The sequence below is a fragment of the Littorina saxatilis genome, linkage group LG17, assembly GCF_037325665.1.
Source record: "Littorina saxatilis isolate snail1 linkage group LG17, US_GU_Lsax_2.0, whole genome shotgun sequence".
In the NCBI taxonomy this organism is placed as follows: domain Eukaryota; kingdom Metazoa; phylum Mollusca; class Gastropoda; order Littorinimorpha; family Littorinidae; genus Littorina; species Littorina saxatilis.
The window spans coordinates 7,490,195-7,513,623 of NC_090261.1; the positions used below are offsets into that span (position 1 = coordinate 7,490,195).

At 40.3% G+C, this 23,429-nt stretch overlaps 1 protein-coding gene across 1 annotated transcript in view; it reads left to right on the top strand.

Moving 5' to 3' along the window:
- The window catches only part of LOC138952736 (uncharacterized), a 141,946-nt gene that overhangs the window by 444 nt on the left and 118,073 nt on the right, over positions 1–23,429 (top strand). The window contains exons 1-2 of the mRNA XM_070324453.1: positions 1–346; positions 5,737–7,475. The exon at positions 1–346 is cut by the window's left edge and continues 444 nt beyond it. The gene's annotated coding sequence lies outside the window, so the exon portion shown is untranslated. The remainder of the gene's footprint in view (positions 347–5,736; positions 7,476–23,429) is intronic.

Genomic DNA, 23,429 nt, shown 5'->3' on the forward strand with positions numbered 1-23,429 from the left:
GAAAGAATACTGAACTTGAAATTAATCGTTTCATTGAGTGTTGTGAGACTAATTTACTTTCATTGAGAATGAGAGACTGAAATAGTCGAACAACTGGACGGTTAAACGGAGAGTTTTAACAAAATAGACTTAGCTTCTGTTCTACGGTCTGTGATGGTGAGCAGATGTGACAGAACGAAAAGTGCCGAGCTTCGCCGAGGAAAACTATACGCTTACCTGTCAGTGTGTGTCCCATGTGCTTGTCACTGTCCCACGGTGACGTCATACTTCAGTCTCCACCATGACAGTAGGCAGAAAGTGTGATGACAACTGATTAGACGACTTCATTCTCGATCATACTTCGCAGGTGGGTTGTCTCTTTTTCTATACAATTGGTGCAGGAAACATGTTATTGGTGTGTCTTTCATGATGATCTTCCAATGTTCTTGATGATATTTGTGTAAGTTAAACACTATATTATGACCACTCGCTAAATCACATCTCTATCTATGCGAATTAGCGTATCGTGAGACGTTGTGGAATACGCCGCAACCTTGTTGGATACACTTTTATAAAATGTCCCGAGTGTGAGCAAATCACATCTCTAGCTATCAAGTAGTCAGCGTATGTATAGTAAGACGTTGTGGAATACGCCGCAACCTTGTTGGATTCACTTTTATAAAATGTCCCGAGTGTGAGCAAATCACATCTCTAGCTATCAACTAGTCAGCGTATGTATAGTAAGACGTTGTGGCATACGCCGTAACCTTGTTGGATTCACTTTTATAAAATGTCCCGAGTGTGAGCAAATCACATCTCTAGCTATCAACTAGTCAGCGTATGTATAGTAAGACGTTGTGGCATACGCCGTAACCTTGTTGGATTCACTTTTATAAAGTTTACAAGTGCGAGGGAAGATACACACTTCACTGACTTCCTCATCCCAACATTTTTCACGTGTTGATATAACTTGAAATTTGTCAAGTTGTTGTTTATTCCATTTCCTCGGTTGTCTTACGTTGGCAATAACATTCTTCACTCTGAATCTTGAAGCTTTGCCCAGGCTGGTGCACGTATCTCGCTTTCAAGTGATCATTTTTGTGTGGGGAAAAGTTGCAGACGTTCATGAATACACGACGTGTCCAAGTTTGAAGATGCAGGCATCGACCTGCCTATCCTATACTTCGACAAGTTTCTCTTTCAGTCGCTTTTGTTTGTTTGTTTGCTTAACGCCCAGCCGACCACGAAGGGCCATATCAGGGCGGTGCTGCTTTGACATTTAACGTGCGCCACACACAAGACAGAAGTCGCAGCACAGGCTTCATGTCTCACCCAGTCACATTATTCTGACACCGGACCAACCAGTCCTAGCACTAACCCCATAATGCCAGACGCCAGGCGGAGCAGCCACTAGATTGCCAATTTTAAAGTCTTAGGTATGACCCGGCCGGGGTTCGAACCCACGACCTCCCGATCACGGGGCGGACGCCTTACCACTAGGCCAACCGTGCCGGTCTCTTTCAGTCGCTGCTTTTCGATTTCCCTCTCTCTGTCCGGTCTGACTCGCTATCGTCACTTTTGCTTTTCTAAAGTCGTTGTTGTTATTCAGTGGTTCTGGCAGCAAACACAATATTTGCCAAGTTTCCAGGCTAAAAGTTTAAATTTGAAATGCGGTTTTTCTTTAAAGGGGGGGGGGGGGGAAGGGGGGTCTTTTGCCGTCCAGACTGAAACTTTGCTTCTACCTTCACATTTGTGTCGATATAAAGTTTCATGTCGTAACAGCGGTAACAGTATATTTCTTTTCAAAGACAACTCAATTTCCGTACCGCGTTCACGTTGTCATTGTCTTCTATCATTGCTCAAGTCTGTGGCAGTCCCCCAGTTTCAAGAGGACAGAATTGTACAATGTGTTACATCGGAGAAAACGTTCTTCTTTACTCTGATTTACCCACCGTTGTTCATTCTGTGTCAATATATAACGTTGATAATCAGTATAGGTTGCGATTAAAAGTAATGTAACATCGGAGAAACCGGTACTGCTATTCAAACAGAATACTCAATTCATGTACTTTTCCGCATCCAAGATGTCCTGTTGCCGTATATATATAACGTTGTTGAATTCTACCATCTATGTCAGTTACTCTTACATCTCTGTTCAGGTTAACAGTTATCAGTTTTAACATCAGAGAAAGATTATTCTGTTTAGAGGAGAAGATTCGGTTTCCTGCTCCACAAAAATGATCCTCATGCATGCAGTGCTGCTGTGTCGTTGTTCAAGTCTGCGTCGATCTTCACATCACTGTTGAGATGAACAGCTTTAAATTGCAACGAGGGAAAAGTTATACTCTTATTCAGATAGAACACCACATTTTTTCACGGCAACTCAAATTGCTGTGCAACTCAAAACGCGTTGTTCAAGTATGTATCGGTCAGTTCATTCTTATTGCGAAAGTTTCTTTACCTCACTCTAACTCTTGTGCTATTCTTTATCGTTAAATTACAAAAGCAGATAGACCGCCTACTAACGTTCCAAAATTCAGAATAAAACAAGTCGCGTAAGGCGAAATTACTACATTTAGTCAAGCTGTGGAACTCACAGAATGAAACTGAACGCACTGCATTTTTTCACAATGACCGTAGTCCGCCGCTTGTGCAAAACGGAGTGAAACTGACGAGCCTGTTCAGCGCGGTAGTGGTTTTGCTGTGCTGCATAGCACGCTTTTCTGTACCTCTCTTCGTTTTAACTTTCTGAGCGTGTTTTTAATCCAAACATATCATATATATATGTTTTTGGAATCAGGAACCGACAAGAAATAAGATGAAATTGTTTTTAAATCGATTTCGGAAATTTAATTTTGATCATAATTTTTATATTTTTAATTTTCAGAGCTTGTTTTTAATCTAAATATAACATATTTATATGTTTTTGGAATCAGAAAATGATAAAGAATAAGATGAACGTAAATTTGGATCGTTTTATAAAACAAAACATTTTAATTACAATGTTCAGATTTTTAATGACTAAAGTCATTAATTAATTTTTAAGCCACCAAGCTGAAATGCAATACCGAAGTCCGGCCTTTGTCGAAGATTGCTTTACAAAAATTTCAATCAATTTGATTGAAAAATGAGGGTGTGACAGTGCCGCCTCAACTTTTACAAAAAGCCGGATATGACGTCATCAAAAGTATTTATCGAAAAAATGAAAAAAAAACGTCCGGGGATATCATTCCCAGGAACTCTCATGTCAAATTTCATAAAGATCGGTCCAGTAGTTTGGTCTGAATCGCTCTACACACACACACGCACAGACAGACAGACAGACAGACAGACAGACACACACACACACACACACACACACACACACACACACACACGCACACACACACACACACACACACACACATACACCATGACCCTCGTCTCGATTCCCCCTCTATGTTATTAAAACATTTAGTCAAAACTTGACTAAATGTAAAAACAAAGCTGAATGGTAAATAATTGGAACGTTTATTATTGACAAAACAAAACGTTACATTTACATTTACATTAATTATTCTTTATTGTTGTTTCGTTGTGTGTCAGTCGCTTCACATTTCTGTCGAGATTGATTTAGTTTACTGTAGTTGTCACATGAGAACAGCTGTACTCCTACTGAGAGACAAGACCCAATTTACTACATCCACTCAAGTGACGACCTGCCGCTCAATATCGTTATTTGTTCCAGTGTCAATCACTTCCACATCTCTCTTGAGGCTGACAGAGAGCTGTAACTGACGTTTGAGTATGAGTAATCCTTTTGAAATAAGACTCACTCGATGTATTGACCGCACTCAAGTAACCTTGCTGTTCCATTTTAAGTTCCATTCTCTGTCTGTGAACTGCGACTTGTCACTTTCGGTCTCAGCGGCTTCTAGTGCAACTGTCCTCAGGAATTGTTTGAGAGTGTGAGGGGTGTCAATTCTCGTTCCAGAGAAGAGGCTGGAATGGACTGGACTCAAGTACCAGTGTCTGGTGTCCGATCTTCTTTTTCTTTTCCTTCTTCTTCGTCGTCGTTGCGGCCGTGGTGTTTTTGATGTTAGGAGTTGAATTCCTTTTGACGGAATGTCTCAGATGTGTTTCTGTATCCATTATGGTCTGCCACTAGATATGAGTCCCCTTTAACCTTTGTGTAGTTACAGCGACTGGCTTCGCTGTAGGGTCATAAAATGCCGTGACTTTGAAGGAAAGCAACAGACATGGGTAACAGCAAAGTTTCAGTACTGCACCGTATACTTGTTCATTTCTCTGTCCACTGAGATGTGCCACGTCATCGTCTATTTTGCATGTCTGAAGTGACCACACCATGCATGCAACTGCCTACTCCAACATCGTGATAAATTAAAACTGTCAGCCAGTTTAGACGTGGCCCCAAAGTAATCATACAGCACTTCTATGTTTGTTTTTTGGTTTTTTGTTTGCTTAACGCCCAGCCGACCACAAAGGGCCATATCAGGGCGGTCACTTCTATGTACTTCAGTGCTGATCCATGCATGTCTCCATTAAGGTGTGCCACTTTCACTTTCTCTTTTGTCATTTGTGATGTGAGCAGTTGGTGCGATAGCGAGAAAAGTGAGCGAATAGACACACTGACCTAGTTCCACTCTGCGTGTTGCACGTAGGGTGTCACTGTGTATGTCCAGTGTGGGCGTGTCCATTCAACTTTGACACAACTTTCGTAAACATTAAAATCTTGTATCCGCGATTCCTTCTTGGTCTGCGATCTTGTTTGTTTGATTTTTGTTTTTTTTGTGTGTGCGTGATGTTTTTAAAGTTTTATTTTTAGGGGGTGGGGGGGGGGGGGGGTGGGTCGATTCTGAAATTATTGCGTCTTTTGCCCATTCTTTGTCGCTCGTCACACATCACACTTTTAATCGTTCAGTCGAATGACTCTTCACACATTTACTTCTGTGTTAAAATTGTGACTTCTACGACTAAAATAAGTCTACAAGTAACAACGACGACGATTGCAAAGATGAAGTTGTGATCACACAACGAACACTGGGCTACTGGCAGCTTCCCCAGTCTCGCAATTAGATGTACAAAATACTAATAGTAAATTACGGAAAAAAGACGGAATTAAGGAAAGACTGACTGAATAATAAAGTAAGGAGAACTATAATGACGTGCTTATAGGAGAGCTCCTGTTGTGGGTTACCTCAAATTTTCTTGTGTTACTTTCTGCTTTATTTCTTTGTAGATATTGGTCTGCATCACTCGTTCCTTCCATCATTCTTTCTTTCTTCGATGTCTTTTCTTTTTAATCACTTCCTTTACAGTAAAGCCTTTGATTGTGTTCTGAATGTCCCCCTTGGTTGTTTATCTACATGCAACCTTATATATAGTATAGTGCATTTCATTATGTTCGTCAAAAACAATAACAGCAAGTCGTCATGCTCATAAGATAATTGCATTCCTATGTCATTTTTTTTAGAGTTTTGAGAAAAACGTGAAAAAAGTTTTCGGTTTTTGAACCATCTGCCTCTCTTGTGTTTGTAGTAAGTTGCAAACTGCCTATCTCAAGCGGTTGGAAGCGGAATAAGCGAGAGTTAAAGAGCTGGCAGCAACATTTTCAATCGGCACAAGTGCATAACAACCCAAATAAGCTTTTGTACACCAGAAATGCCTAACACTGAGATAGGTATTGTTCTTATGAGCGTGACTGACGAAGTTATAATAACAGCATCACTAACGAAAATGACTGTTTCTGTCCCCCAGCCAGCAAGGGGGGCACAGCTCCGACCCAGTCAATCGTTTCAACTCTCCAGGTTGTCAAGGGAGGATTGACACTGTCCCCGAGTGCCGGCCGCTTTCTGCCCTCATCTCTTTTCCTCCCCATTGCTTGAGGGCTTTGATCCTCGGCAACGTGACTCCACTGTACAAGTGGGCAACGCACAATACAGAAAGGCAGTTGACTGCGTGTGTGAACAGAAAAAGAAGAACTCTACTACTGCCAGAACTAACAGGAAGAAAGGACGTTCTGTGTGCTTTTGAAGTTCTGGATTGCCGCTTGTATGTGTGAACAAAACACAAGACAGAACCAACAGAAAACAAAACTTGACTTCATGTAAAAAGGGCGTTCGGTGTGCCGTTTTAATGTTCTGGATTGCCGCTTGAATGTGTGAACAAAAACAAGACCTCTGCTAAAGAACCAACAGAAAAACTTGAAAGGGCCGTTCTACTGATGTGCTATTGAAGTTGTGGATTGCCGCTTGTGTTAACATATGAACACAACACAAGACCTCTGCTACAGAACCAACAGAAGAAAGAGCGTTCTATGTGCTATTGAAGTTGTGGATTGCCGCTTGTGTTAACATATGAACACAACACAAGACCTCTGCTACAGAACCAACAGAAGAAAGAGCGTTCTATGTGCTATTGAAGTTGTGGATTGCAGCTTGTTGTGTGTGAGATTGTACGTCTAATTGTGTGTTGTGGAAACACGAGTTCCAGATACTGCTGTAAAACGGCAGTCAAGTCTTTAATTCAAAATCTGATGCGCTGTGTGTTTCGCTGTAACTGTACTGCTTGTAACTGAGAAACTCGTAAGTTCCAGATGTACACGAAACACGTCTCTGAATAGAATGTGTTTGACATTTAAGATTTGCACAACTGAATACTTCATCAAGGCGCACTATCTATAATTGTGAAAGGTTTCGGGGATAAACACTGGACAAAGAAATGAGTGTGCATGGCATTTTGTACAATAGCATAACCGACATTTAATTATTACTAAAGGCCGGGAACGCAGAAGAAGAAGAATTATTACTAAAGGCAAAACAACCTTAAAGGCTTGTACGAACAGGATCATTGACATTTTTGATTCTGAATCAAATCGGGGAGAAGAATACAGAAAGCTACTGACTCAGTGTTAATTGTGGACCTTACCGCCTGCCATACATATTTCTGGCACTCGTGGCGCGCTCTCCTGACACCGTCATATCAGACTGCCCCACAAAACAAAAGTGTCAAGAAAATAAAACAAAACAAAAAACAAAAACAAAATCCGAAAAGAAGAAAGGGAAACTACACAACCATCGACTGTTCCAAGACAAACTCTTGATGCCCAGACAAAAACAAACAGAAAACTGAAAACCCGGCCGAACAGAAAGCGATCCAACATTGACTTTCCTCGGCCCAAACTTCTTGACGTGACATCTACGAGACAATGAAAGCAGGAGCCGACTCGCCCTACCCTCGGTAACCAAAAAACAAAAAACAAAAACAGAAAAAAAATAAACCGAGGACAAACTTTGTGACTTGTGGTACCCCGCTCATCGATCTCCAGCAGGCTGCCAATCAGCTGTTATCGATGTGCCATTGATCAGAGAAGCCGGTGCCAATCACTCGGCCCTTCCTGGAGTATTTTGTATTCCTGCCTACCCTTGTGAGATTACTCGTGGACAAGCCAGCCTGTGCTTACACTCGCCGTTTCTACTGCTTCGTCACCTGTGTCGGTGAGTTGTCATTGTTGTGTGCTGTGTGGGAGGGAGGGGGTGGTGGTTGGTGTGGGTGGAGGGGGAAGGTGTTGTTTGCTGGTGTGTGTGTGTGTGTGTGTGTGTGTGCTTGCTTGCGTGCGTGCGTGCGTGCGTGTGTGCGTGTGTGTGTGTGTGTGTGTGTGTGTGTGTGTGTGTGCGTGTGCGTGCGCGTGCGTGCGTGCGTGCGTGTTATCATGATGGCAGTCATCTTTGACATGGTCAGCGGCAGCCATAACAAAGATAAAACTGTTAAACACTAATCTACACTCTAGCACAAAACAAAGGGAAAACTTAATTTAGAAGTCTGACCTGCACCCCCCCTCCCCCTCCCCCTTCCCTTTTTTGTGTGTGGAAAACTTCTCTTCATCAAAAAAAACCACCCTGTGTTTATCCAACTTTATTGTATTCAAACACGCTCCATTAATGTGTACTGACATATTTACGAATCTCATTAGTGAATATCTCGTCGGAAACTTATGCTTAATATCTTATCCAAGTCTCTGAATAAGACATGGTGATAGGCTTGTTAACCATTTCGCTTTTATTTCCACCTTTTCTCAATTTCCCTGTAGAAATGACAGTATCACTGTATGAGTATAAATGAACTTATCGAACGCTAGAAAAAAAATCAATAATTGATTCTTCCAAAAGAAAAAATAGACATTACAACATTATGAATTAACATGTTTACGTGCACGTTTGTGATCACAGCAAGCATTTAACACCACTTCGACGAAAACAACTTTCTTTATTTGGTGTTTAACGTCGTTTACAACCACGAAGGTTATATCGCGACGGATGAAAACAACAACAACAACAATAACAATAACAATAACAATAACGACAACAAAAACAACAAAAACAACAACAACAACAACAACAACAACAATAACAACAACAACAAGGACAACAACGACGAGACAACAATTTAAATCAAGTATTCTTGTCATTCATTTGCATCGCCATAGCACAACCGCTTTAATCTCAGTCTCAGACATTGTCAGGCCAAAACTACGCTCGGCTAAATTACATTACTTTTTTCTTCCCACGCAAGACAGCCAATTTAAATTTCTCTGTCAAACCTTTACCACTGACCGTCCGCCATTTGCCTGACATCCAATGCGAGAGTGGGAGTTGGTCTAAATCGAGTCAAGAGCTTGGCAATACAATCAAACAACAATGCATCTTTTGTGTTCTGTAGGTTAAAACGCAAATTGTAGCCCACGCGCTTTGTACACTGATGCCGAGTCAGTCGTCGACCACGAAGTTTTCCTGGGAAAATTTAATCTACACGTTTTCGGAACACCATTTTTTACTTGGCAATGAGTGTGGTGGCGTGGGTTTGAGGTTAATTGCTATCTCCCATATATACGCATGGCGGATATATATATGTATTTTGCAGTTGTTTCAGGTTATGCGTCTAATTTAAGCTGAACAGCTTTATATTATTAATATAATTTAAACTGTTGAAAATGTATAGACATTCAAAGTAGGACGATGATGACGTAAATGCGAGCAGTTCTCTTTTCATTTTTTATATTTAGTCAAGTTTTGACTAAATATTTTAACATCGAGGGGGAATCGAAACGAGGGTCGTGGTGTATGTGCGTGTGTGTGTGTGTGTGTGTGTGTGTGTGTGTGTGTGTGTAGAGCGATTCAGACTAAACTACTGGACCGATCTTTATGAAATTTGACATGAGAGTTCCTGGGTATGAAATCCCCGAACGTTTTTTTCATTTTTTTGATAAATGTCTTTGATGACGTCATATCCGGCTTTTCGTGAAAGTTGAGGCGGCACTGTCACGCCCTCATTTTTCAACCAAATTGGTTGAAATTTTGGTCAAGTAATCTTCGACGAAGCCCGGGGTTCGGTATTGCATTTCAGCTTGGTGGCTTAAAAATTAATTAATGACTTTGGTCATTAAAAATCTGAAAATTGTAAAAAAAAATAAAAATTTATAAAACGATCCAAATTTACGTTTATCTTATTCTCCATCATTTGCTGATTCCAAAAACATATAAATATGTTATATTCGGATTAAAAACAAGCTCTGAAAATTAAATATATAAAAATTATTATCAAAATTAAATTGTCCAAATCAATTTAAAAACACTTTCATCTTATTTCTTGTCGGTTCCTGATTCCAAAAACATATAGATATGATATGTTTGGATTAAAAACACGCTCAGAAAGTTAAAACAAAGAGAGGTACAGAAAAGCGTGCTATCCTTCTTAGCGCAACTACTACCCCGCTCTTCTTGTCAATTTCACTGCCTTTGCCGTGAGCGGTGGACTGACGATGCTACGAGTATACGGTCTTGCTGAAAAATGGCAGCTACTTGACTAAATATTGTATTTTCGCCTTACGCGACTTGTTTCTTCTCTTTTTTGTGGGAATCAGCTTTTTTTCTGAGATATTAGGGCTTACAAACGGAGATGTCTTATTTTACAATCCTAATATCACAACAAAAACTTATTCATATTATATTTATATCATGTAAAATAAAATAAAATAATAAATCAATCAATCAATCAATCGATAAATCAATACTTAAACGAGCAGGTCTTTTTATTATTTTTTTCCCTATCAAATTAGTTTTATTGTTTTTATTAAGCTTGATTTAACTAAAGTATTCTTTGTTGACTGAGGTACGGACACAATTAGACCGACGAGTCTTACAGATACATGGCTTCGGTTGTAAGTTGTTAAATATTTTGTTATTTATTCACCATTAATTAGAGGGAAAAACTAGCTAGCTCCATACTACAATAGTAAACATAATATGTTATCCACACTGTCTCAGTCTTCGCCCAGAACACAATGCAGTCTTCGGCAACCAGTGACTTTTGGTGTTTAGCCATGTTCTTCAAGCACACTCAGAGAAAAACGCTGGGAGCGGGGTTGGAACAAACCTTCCTTTTTCTCAGGCAAGGGTGGGGATTCCCCCCCCCCTCCCCCCCCCTCCGACAGGAAAGGCAGAAAGCAGGAGGAATCTTGTCACAATCTGTTAGTCGCCCACCTAATTGGATTTCATGTCATCGCCAATATGGACTGCTCCTGCAGCCCCGGCCTCCGTCTGTTTGAGCGCTGGTTCTTGGAGCGAGATGTGACTGTTGACATCGTTTTGCTGGAGGTACTACATGTAGTACCACAGTCACTGTGAAACATGGTTTGTCTGCATCAATGTTCTTTCCCTCACCTCCCCCCCCGCCCCCCCGCCCTACCCTCCCTGCCACCCCTGTTCCATATAGCTCCCTCCCTTTATACTGCCCATGGCGAAATAGTCGCTTGGATAGTCTCTTTGACTGGAAGCCTTTCAGTCAGTCAGTAATCTCTGACTCAAATGCTTGTCTGTGAATGCCGACTAAAAGGTCACTTTGGACGAAAAACTCAGCTAACGCTGTTCACAGCAAATCAAATTTGTCGCTTCGTAATGTCTTTAGATGTCCCCTCGCCCCCACCCTTCCATCCCTCAAGCTCAGCTTAGTGCTGTTTTTGGTGGTGGCTTTTGGATACTGAAAGGAGAAGGCAAGTTGCAGCACTCAGAAACTGGTGATTCCATGATGATTGTGAACAGGACCATCACAAGCAAATCATCATACAAGCCTTCAACCAAATTATGTGAAGGGGGATATTAACTTGTAGATATCAATATACCTGTGGGACTCGTTATAACACTGTGGTTTTGTGATTGTGAATTTCCAACATAATCTGGAGATGGGAAGACACAATTAAGAACTTGCAAAACCTGAAGTTTGAATGAGCACGAACAGGTGTAGCGGACGTACGTACTTGACCTTCAGAAGAACACCGAGTTACTGTCTTCAGTCGGGGCTATAGACAGCAAGGCAGATACTATGATCTGTGAAATAATTTCAAGAATGCCCGTAGCCTAGAGGAATGGACTTCAGTAAAGACTACTCAAATTCCACAACTCCAAGCAATCAGCCAGCGATGTAATATTGCAATCGTTGCAGAGGAAGAGGTGCTCTCTATCGCATGATAGAGATAAAGGCGAGAGAAGCTTTTGCCATTGATGTATACGTGTGCACGCTTGGCCCGAGCAGCAAGCCGCAGGTAGCACTGATATTTTCCGTACGGCACGTGCACATTTCAGCCGCCATCTCTTTGATTTCCGTCGACACAGCTGTCCCGTCCATGTGGAGGTGTGTAGATATATGTGAGAGAGAGAGGGGGGAGGAGAGAGAAGAGAGAGATACGGGAGAGAGAATGAGAGAAAGAGAGAGAGTGAGAGAGAGAGAATGAGAGAGAGAGAGAGAGAGTGGGAGAGAGCGAGAATGAGAAAGAGAGAGAACTTGATGAGAGAGAGAGAGAATGAGAGAGAGAGAATGAGAGAGAGACAGACAGAGAGAGAGAATGAGAGAGAGAGATAATGACTGAGAGAGAGAGTGAGAGAGAGAATGAGAGAGAGAGAGAGAGTGAGAGAGGATGGGGGAGAGAAGAGAGAGAGGGGGGGGGGAGAGAACTAAGGGAAAGTGAGAGGCCGGGAACTGAAGAGACTCAGTGAGAGGAGAGAGAGAGAGAGAGCGAGAGCGAGAGAGAAAGAGTGAGAGAGAGAGAGAGAGAGAGAGAGAAAAAAAGAGAGAGAGAGAGAGTGAGAGAGAGAATGAGAGAGAGAGAGAGTGAGAGAGGATAGGGGAGAGAGACGAGAGAGGGGGGGGGAGAACTATGGGAAAGTGAGAGGCCGGGAAAGAGACTCAGTGAGAGGAGAGAGAGAGAGAGAGAGAGAGAGAGAGAGAGAGAGAGAGAGAGAGAGAGAGAGAGAGAGAGAGAGAGAGAGAGAGAGAGAGATTGGGGGCGGAGAGTAAATTCCGATAAAACCACAGGGGGGTGTCTGTGCGGAGACTCTGATCTAGCTTTGAACGTCTGCAGTTTATGTCGGATGAAAGGCGCCGGGGTGTAAGACGCTGTCGAGGTGTTACATTAAACGTCTTTTAATCGTTTTGGCTGTTGATGTGGTAAATTAAACGTCTCTTTAATCTTCTTCGTTGCTGATGTGGTAAATTAAGTGCAGTGTTATCGTCGGTCGAGCTGTTGATTTATAACCTGCACGGCTTGTGATAGTGGTAAAAAAAAACCGAGGCTAGCAGGGTATTGAGAGTTCCGGGGGATTCCTCCTTCTTATTAAGCTAATGAATGTGAGCAACTGTTGTAGGAAGAGTTTGTTTCTGCATGTACTTTTTTCTTTCAATCATTTGGTTTTCTGTGCTGACTTTAACTTCTAGTTCAAGTTGTGTTTAGGCCAAAAAAAAAAAATAGGTCTGTTTACGGTAACCCGACCGACCCTAGTTTTTTCGCGCGACCCTAGACTTTTTTTTGGCATTTGTGGGGAAAAAAAAATCGTGTTTTTTTGGCAAAATAACGTAAAAATATGGTTTTTTGGACAAAAAAAAAAAACAAAAAACAAAAAAAAATCCCGACCTACCGACCCTATTTTTTTGGCCTATGTTACCGTAAACAGACCTATTTTCTTTGCCTTAGATAAAAGAAACGTTCCAGAGAAGAGCTGAGTATAAATCCTACGCGTCTATTGCTTACGTGCGTATTCCACAATTCTGACACAGAAGTCCGTGATTTCCTTAGTTAAAACATAGAATTATATAAAATGTTCCGTTGCCCATGAACATAAGAATCATTCTGGGAGAGAAAAAAAAGGTAAAGTGTATAGGTATACTGGTACGTGCCAAAGTCAGGAATAAGTTGAGCACAGGTGAGGTTCTTATCTTTGCGCGCTATTTACCATGCTCCATAAATTCATAATGAGAGAAGCGTTTACCTGTAGAACGGGACGTGGTTGCCAGCAGGAAACCGGTAGTGACGTCATTCTAGTTGAAACTTTGACGGTTGATAGACATCCCAGACTCACTGATTGCAGATAACCTCCCCAAGATGTCGCCCAAAGATGCTCTTAATCTGAGATTAGGCAGAGACTGGTTGGAATTTGTACCAATCAGTCTCGAATTTTACAAGTAATAGACTACAGTTCTCAGTTTAAGATTATGAAGTATAATTATAGCTTGGGCTGGATTGGATTGGATTGGATTGGATTGGATTGGATAGGAATAGATTAGATTGGACTGGATTTAATTGGATTGGATTAGACGGGATTGGATTTAATTGGATTGGATTAGACGGGATTGGATTTAATTGGATTTAATTGTATTTCATTTTTCATTTTCATTTCATTTTCATTACTTTATTTTTAATATACTTTCTTATGTGATAACCAATGTGCTATATTTTCTCAGGACAAAGAACAAATGTTTATTTTGAATGTTTTATGTATGTTATTATTACGGACACAAACGCTCAGCAATGTAATTTCTCTTTTAGAGATTAATAAAGTTATTGTATTGTATTGTATTGTATTGTCCCATCGCTGGGAAATTCGGGTTGCTTCCTCCCAGTGGAAAGCTAGCAGCAACGGAGTCGCGCTACCCAGGTGTCTGCGTGTTTAGGTGTATTCAGCCACCTGCACTTATGGCAGAATGACCAAGGTCTTCTACGTGCCATTGTGATGACACGGGGGTGGGACATGGCTTCCGTCTCTGGGTCTGCACATAAAGTTGACCCGTGTCCGTCCCGGCCCGAATTCGAACCTGCGACCTTCCGATCACAAATCCAGTGCTCTACCAACTGAGCTACCGGGCCCCTGGATCGTGTGTGCACGAGAGCGGCATGGACTGTCTCTGTCCGTCCCTTCTCCCTTGATTACCCCGCCGTCATCCTGAATGCGAGATTCATTGACGATTTTGAGATAAGTTCATTATTTGTACCATTATTGTTCGTCTGTCTGTCTCCTTAACACCACTGGGTCAACGAACTGTAAATGTTACGTACACGTTCCAATAACCTTGCAATTCTATGGGTTTTTGATTCTGATATTTTTTAACGTTGGCAGTCTATCTGTTTTTGAATTTCGTCCCTTCCCCCTGAAACTAAGGTCGCACTTACTCTAGTACCCCCCCTCCCGCACCTCTTTTCTCCATCCGTTTGTTTCCACAAAAAGACTGATACCAAAATCGACACAACTCTCGACAGCGTATGACAGCCTCAAATAAGCTGGACCCCGAATGACATTTTTACATACTCCTCTCAAACCCGTACACTTCATCAAATCCCGAATCCCAGCCACATATCATAACACAGTAACCCACTTTTCTGTTAGCTGGACGAAATACGATGGCTCCGAAACTTCGGGGAGCACTGAAGTGTTTGTGGCGTCAATGGCTGACGGGTGAGGATCAGCTTGGGAATGACATCACCTTTTCCTACCAATTGCTACCATGACCGCGCGACGTCAAATGTCAGGCTGTCAAATAAGTAGGTTGATATAAAACCCAGTCCATGAAACAAGCGGGTAGCTTGAGGGTGGAGGAGGGGGTCGGGGTGCGGTTGGAGAGGGAGAGAGGAGGCAGACAATTGCTAACAGACCTTGGCATAGTCGGTATAACTCGTTGCATGGCTCTGACTCGAACAATGGCTTGCGGAAAACAATGGCAGCAGGCGTCCGGGAACAATTACTTTCCAGTTGTTCAAATCGCTGTGAATCCAGTGTTTGGTGGCCATGTTGTAATGGCCGGAAAAGGTGAAACACACACCAGAACAAATACGACAAAATGGATTCCGTTGCCGTAAATGTTACTCCCCCAGTCCTATCCCCGCACCCTTTTTACATTTAGTCAAGTTTTGATTTTTTCTTTCTCTCTCCCTCTCTCTCTCTCGCTTTACTTCTGGCGGAGAGAGAGAGAGAGAGAGAGAGAGAGAGAGAGAGAGAGAGAGAGAGAGAGAGAGAGAGAGAGAGAGAGAGAGACGCAGACTCAGACTCAGAACTTTATTACAAAAGGATAAAGGTTTTAGGCAAAGCCTATTCTTCCAACCTGTCCATTATACAACACATAAAGACAGACGCACATTAAAAATATAAATTCAATCATATAAAATACAGAAATACATTGTATGGAATGCAACACAATGTCCATTTAAGGAATTACATAAGGAGAACTCTAAAATTACAAAATTACATTGACATAGTTATACCTTTCATTTGGGAGAGAGAGAGAGAGAGAGAGAGAGAGAGAGAGAGAGAGAGAGAGAGAGAGAGAGAGAGAGAGAGAGAGAGAGAGAGAGAGAGAGAGAGAGAGAGAGAGAGAGAGAGAGAGAGAGAGAGAGAGAGAGAGAGAGAGAGAGAGAGAGGTTGCAGATACGCCAACGGAACTTACATTTGCATCGCGGGAATACAGATAGATTGTCCATTTGCAAGGCATCTTAACATAGCACGCCGGAGTACTAGAAACAAAATCCGACACTCTAATTTAAATACCAAAACCCCATCCTTAGAATCTTCGGTGAGACACAAACCAGGTTACGTTTGACAAGAAAAAGACTTCAATTAGACATGGTGTGACGTCATAGAATACTTAAGGTCAGTGCCCTCAGTCGACAGAAGTTCTGTGAACGTCCACCGTGCGTGATTCATGTGAGTGTCCTTAAACATCAGAGCCTTCTTGCTTTCAAAATCAGTGGGTGGAAAAAGTAGTTCGCTCTTTCGTTTCGTCCTCTTTCAGTCTGTAGCCAAGAGACCAAGGGTAGGGCAGATGGTGGCGAGAGAGGTGAAGGGACGGGGAATGTTTACAGTGCCGTGTGCCGGGCTGTGAGCAGTGCCCGCCAATGTTTAGCTCGGGCACCGTCGCGGCGGACGCGCCGAAGTTCTATGCAGGAAAATGCAGCGCGCTATTCTGGCCATCTGGCAAACTGTCGTCTTCAACTCTAAGGCGGACTGATACCAAGAGGTGTAAGGTACACCCGCCTTCAGGCTCAGGCATTTTCAAACGCTCGACTCAAGACTGTCTGTGTCTGCCTCCGTCCTCTCCTATTTTAAATTCATTGCTTTCTTCAATTCGCAGCGTTCTGGAAACCAGACCTACTTCAGACGTTGGAATGGAAAAGATGAAAGCTTTGTGGTTATCGTCCTGCGAGAGGTCAAAATCGTTGGGTGCTATTTTTAGACCTCTTTCTAGCCTGACATTCTAAGTAAACGACCTTCTTCTGGACCCCTTCATAAAATCTTTCCCGGTTTTCCAAGACTATACACTGATGCCAGCTCGACTAGTCCACCCAACCCTCTCCCGAGAAGTTATTCCTTCCTCCTGCCCCTACCCCCACCCCACAAGCTGACCTATCCTTCCCTTGTCTCTCCATACTTCTGTGTCTAACTATTTGTGACCCTCCACCACGAAATGAGTCGCATGTCACCTTTGCATGATTTTCATATTTTTACATTCTCCTAAAGAGTTTTTTATGCTCTATCCAGTGGTGAAAACCGTTTTAGAAAAGAGCGAAAACTGTTTGAGTTATAAGCCTGTGACTAAGGTGACGAGGTGACATGCGACTCATTTCGTGGTGGAGGGTCACATTTTGTTTGTTCTATACGTTGTGCAAATGATACAATAAAAAGCCGTGTGTAATGTCAAACTCAGTCAAGCTCATTATAACACACGGCTCGATATTTTGCTGTCATATAATGTTAACGGGTTTTTCTATGCTTTTGATTATACTACCTGCAAATACCCTTATTATCATTATTTTGTGTTTTCAATATGTTCAATGTTTGTACAGCAGTCGCGCATATACATGTATACAGGCTGCACTTTGAAATGACATTATCTCCCCTGTCTTTTAAACAAAGTAATGCATAATGAAACGTTTTCTTTGGATGAAGTTATCATTATTATTAGTTTTGCGATCAGAGGTACATGTTTTCATAATTACAATACAGTTTGCAGAAAACGTTCCAGGCTGTAACAACAGTATTCAACCGAAAACATACACACTGACAAGTTTTGTCTTTGTCTCTGCGCCTCTCTCTCGCTCGCTATCTCTCTGTGTCTCTATGTGTGTGTATGTGTGTGTGTGTGTGTGTGTGTGTGTGAGTATCTGTGTATGTGTGTGTGTGAATAGAATAGAATAGAATAGAATATAGAATAATGTTTATTGTCATGAACCAGTAAAGTTATTGACACAACAAACAACAAATAATAATAATGCATTATACAATGCTAAAACAATCCGTAACAAATTTGCCAAGACGAACTTGAACTTCGTCTTCTAAAAATAAGTTACTTGGATTTTTGTTAGCATATTTCATATTGATATGTGAAGCATCTTCTTTAAATTCATCCCTTAATTTAACATATTTATTGCATTTATCTAGAAAATGTATTTCATCTTCTATGACATTGCATTCAATACAAAGACGATTTTCTTTAGGGATATTCTGATGTCTTCCACTTTCAATTTTTAGACAATGTGTGCTAGTCCTTAATCTGCTTAACATCTTTCTGTGTTTATTATTCTTAATTTGTATTAAGTATGACTGCATTTCGTAAGATTTACTGATCATAGAATAAAACTTAAGTCTGGAATATGTATCTGATTTTTCTTTTGTCCAGTATCTTATATATTCCTCTTGTTGTTTTTTGTCAATGGCAAACTTTAATTTGTGTACATTTAATGTAGATTGGTTATGCCAAACGTGACTAAAACCTAAGTTACAAAGAGATTGTCTAACAAATTGTAGCCATGGCGTTTCTGTCGGATGGAGCAACATTGAGTCATATAATTGATGTATATACGAATCTTGTTTGGAGTCTAGAATATGCGCCCAGAATGCTATTGTTTGTGATAACATTTTTAATCCTAAAGGGAACCTTCCTAATTCCCCCAGTACAGGTATCCACATAGCTTTTCTATGAACTCCAAGAAGGAATCGACAAAATTTGAAATGAACAAATTCATGAGGCGTTTTGCTAGATAAACATGATCCAAAGAAATGATCAGTATTTGTTTGTTTTATTTTATTATTAAACGTAAACGGATACCAGATTTCAGTGCCATATGTTAATATCGGATTTACAAGTGAATCAAATAAATGTATCATTGTGTCTATTTGCACGTTTTGATTGCTGAAAATTCTGCGGAGAGAATGTGCTGCTTTATTACCTTGTTTACTTAAATGATCTTGAGCTGTATCAAAATTTCCATTCTTGTTGAATATGACCCCTAAATATTTATATTGATCTGTTACTTTGATTACATCAGTTCCACATTTAAATATTGTGTGCATTTTTGGATTTATATGACAAAATACTATAATTTTTGTTTTTTCTATGTTAATTTTCAAACCCCACTGTAGGCAATAGTTATTTAGATAATCTAACTTATTTTGTAATCCTATTTTTGATTTTGAAAGAAGTACTAGATCATCTGCATACAGTAGACACGATATTTTTGTATTCTGGTTAATGTATGGCGAATCAACGTCAGGCATTCCATCTGTTATATCATTAATGAAAATATTAAAAAGAGTTGGGCTTAATGTATTTCCTTGATGTACTCCTTTTTTAACCAATACATCTGGTGAATATCCACCTTGCATTTGTGTGCATATCTTTGTATTAATATACATGTTTTTGATTATATTGTAGCATTTACCTCTTATGCCAGTTTTGTATATCTTAAGTAAAAGTGCATCATGCCAAACGTTATCAAAAGCTTTTTGAAAATCTACGAAACATCCATATAATCTACCATTTTTAGTATTGATAATATCGTCTACAATTTTCTTCAGAATGAATATTTGATCCATCGTTCGGTATCCTTTTCGAAACCCAGCTTGTTCTTTTATCAAAATATTCTTTTTTTCTAAAAAGTTGTTGATTCTTGAATTTATGATTTTACAAAACAATTTTCCCAAATTACTACTAAGAGTGATTCCTCTATAGTTACTCGGATTCATTGGATCTCCTTTTTTATGCAATGGTACACTTATTCCAGTCTTCCATTCTGTAGGATAGTTACCACTTGTAAGAATAATGTTGAATAGATTAACTAATATTTTAGTCATATGATCTAAACTTGCTTTTATAATTTCATTGGTTATTCTATCTTTTCCGGATGACTTCTTATTTTTCAACGTTTTACATTCTTTTTTTAATTCTTTCTCTGTTATGGGGTCATCTAAAATAGGTGTATAACAATGTGTATGCATCTTCTTTAATTCCTCATTTACTATGTATTTTCTTTCATCAGAAACTTTAGTTTCTGTTCCTATCAATTTCTCTAAATGATCAATCCATTTCATTGGATTGATTGCACATTTTTTAGTTGTATTGACTTCACCCATCGTCTTTAAATCTTTTAGAGTTTTCCACATAGCACTTGGATCGTTATTAAATTCGTCATTCAATTTCTTTACTAAATTATCTTTAAAAATCCTTTTCTTTTTCTTTAATATTGCTTTGTATTTTTTTCTTTTTGAGTAGTATTTCTGACATAAATTTACATCATAAGGGTATCTATTTAGAGCATTTAATAATGATTTTAATTCTCTCCTTTGTAAAAAACAGTCACTATCGAACCATTTTTTATGTTTTCTATTCTTTTTCGTAAAATTGCGGTTCTTGATTTTCTTGTTCAAGCATTTTTTTGCAGCCGTGTTTAACATTGCTGTTATTTTGTCTGTTAAATTGTTAACACACTCGTCTGAGTAATATTTCTCTTCACATGTATGCATTGTTTCAATTTCGTCGTTTATGTTCTGAAGTAAATGTTTCATGTCTCGTGTGTCTAACTCCTGTTTGAATTTAACTTGTGAATTGCTGTCCCACTGATATATTATATCTTCTGCTTTTCCTTGGTTATTAATTGAACATTTATTATGTTTACAATTGATGTTAGGTTTAACATTGGCATTTTTGTTTTTGAACGGAATTCGAATTCTTAGTTCTAAAGGACAATGATCTGAATATACAGTTAAATCTTTTACTTTCATATGTATTACATCCTTGATTAGTTCCTGAGAACAAAGAAAATAGTCTACTACACTACAACCCTGGGGTGTATAACATGTGTATCGCCCACTTAAGTCTCCCAAGGACCTTCCATTAAGTATATACATGTTATTATTATGGCACAAATCTATCAACCTTCTACCTTGTTTTTGTATGACCTTATCTGAAGAATGTCTTTCATGTAGATAGTCAAAGCAATAAGTTGATGGCAAAGAATACCTAAGACTTTCGCTATCTAACTTTAGATAATCGATCAGTTCACCCGTTCTTGCATTGAAGTCTCCGCATAAGATCACGTTACCTTTGGGTATTAATTCATCTAAGTCATTCTCTAACTTGTCCCACAATTCCTCAGTAAAATCTTTTCCAAAGGATGACGATTCGGGCGGAATATATACACACCCTAAATAAATGTCGTGTTCTTTGTTATCCTTTTGAACTTTCAGCCAAATAATGTCACTGTTGCTTTTTTGTAGGATTTGGAAGTTTGAAGATATGTTTTCTCTTATGAATAAACTAATACCCCCAGAAGCACTGGTTGCATTTGTTCTTCTCTTTCTATAAAAGTGACGTTTTACAAATCCTGATAGAAATACTTCTTCGGCATGGTCCTCGTCCAGGTGCATCTCCTCCAGCATAATAATGTCATATCCACATAAAGATTTTATAACGTTATCATCCTGCAATTTGTTGGTTGTTTGTCCGTCGATTGTTTCTTTATACCCTTTTAGGTTCCACGACAAAACATTAATACTGAATGTACTACTATCAAACATGTATGGTTTGTATGAAAAGTTACCTTCGTCGTAACACTAACATTTTTGAAAGAATCGAATACGTTATTAACGAACAAAATATCTATCACGATATTATTAAAAGAAATATCTATCGCGTGGTCGTGGTTGTGGACTCCAGTTCCATGGTCTCATCATGTGAGGATGCATGAAGGCTGAATCTCTCTTTGGTGGACTATGATGATGTCCACTCCATCTTCCATTGCTCTCCCATGTTCTCTGTCTTCCCGTTTGCTGGTGTCGTCGTTCAAATGGTGGTGGGCGAGACTGGTGATGAAATTGGCGATGATAATGACCCGTATGTTGTTGGATTGGTCTGGCAGCTTGGTGTTCTGAGTGATGGTTTCCCTGCCTTTCCCACAAAATATGGTCAAGGTGTTGGCCAATGTTTCTTGCCAGGACTGCCGCGCCTTTCATCGTTGGATGTATTCCGTCTCTGTTCGACAGCGAATATACGTTTTCATGTGAGACAAAGGAAATTCCTGTCTCCGCCATGTCTGCTGCGCACACAGCATTGAATACCTCTCGTTGAGTGTTCAGATCCATTACGTTAGTTGGAATGATCTTACTCACGACAACTTTGGCTTCTTTGAATCGCTGTTTGGCTGCCTCCACACATTTGGTCATCATTTTTGCCGCTCTCTGACCTTTTTCTTTCTTGATGTCATTCACCCCGACATGAAACATAATTGCATCTGGAGTTTTGTGAATGTTCTCCACTGTTTCTTGGCAATCCTTGATGTTCACTACATGTTTTTTTACTATCTTCAGACCGTACGTTTTTTGCATTCGGCCTGGATCGACATGTTTCAATACACTGTCATGAATGAGGTAGACTGTTGGTAGAGAGTTTTCTTCCTCTCTGTGCTCTTGTCGTGACAGGTTTTCAAACACAACGTCTTCCTGATCTTCATCTGAATTGGACTCACTCGCTGTTGAATCAACAAAGTCAAAAGAATCTTCACGGCGATGTCTTTTCAACACGCTGATCGGGCTTTTGTTTTTCTTTTTTACACGAGGATTTCTTGATGACGTCAGATTGTTCGATGTTGTTGACGTCATTGCCTTTTCGGCTTCATGGTCTTTGTTTTCCATCTTCTCGTATGGCGATTTCGATGTTATATCTCTGACTTGATCAACCCTTTTATTCACCTCTATTCCTGATGACGTCATTGGTTTTGTGCACGACTTTTCTGGTGTCATTTCGATGCTGATGTCATGGTTCATGCTTCCATTCTTTTGAGGTTGGCACGTGGTCTTTGGAACCTTCTGTTTTTTCTCATGTAGTTGTTCTTTTACGGATGTGCTGTACGTAAGGATATCTGAATACGTCGTTTGAGTTGTCACATCTTGTTGTCTCGTCTTGGGGTGTGTCGACAACATGTCAGTCAGTTCCTTGATCTCTTCTTTGTGACTTCTATTTGTCAGCTGGATTTGTTCGGCCAAGTTGAGAATCGCGTTCTCCATGTTCTGTATCATTCTCTTGCCCTCAGACTGTTCCAGTTTCAAGAGCTGCAACTCATGTAGCAGGATGACATTGTTGTTTTTAATCGCATGATTGTTATCAAGAGATTCTTCTTCTTCGGTGAGGATTTCACTGACGTCCTCCACAATCTTTTCGTCCAACATCGCTTGTGCACAATCCTCGCAGGTGAACTTTCTCTGCGTTCTTACGAATAAGCACAGCTGATACACTGGTAACTTGGTGTGCATCCATGGAATCTTGCTTTTGCATGAAGAACATGTAAGTTTTCTTTGTTTAGATATTTCCTCAGTTTTTTCACCGTTGATCAGTGTTTTCACGAGTGTTTGATCATCCTCTTGACAATTCTGGAATCTTTGTTCTTGGGTTGTCAAGGGAATCGTGTCGTCATGTCCTTCAACCGTGGTTTCGCTTCGGTTTTCTGCTGTTTCATCTTGAAATTCATCCTCCTCACCTACTCTAGTTTCATCCTCTCCTTCAAAGTTCTGATGCTCATTTGAAGAACCTTTGAATATAACTGGATTCTCAATTCCAGCCTGCCGCATCGCGCATTTTGCTGCGGCCAACGACTGGTAACAACGATGAGTTGCCTTTGGGAATGCCGTCACTGATTTCGACGCCTCGTTCCATGTATCAAATATTCCAACAGTCCTTCCACTGCTTACAGCATAAAATCGCTTTTCTGATCTCTTCTTTTTCCTTGATCCTCTCGAACGACTCATTTTTTCACTTTTGAATCATCACTTCACAGGGGATGCGTCTGGTTTTCGCCATTTTAGAAC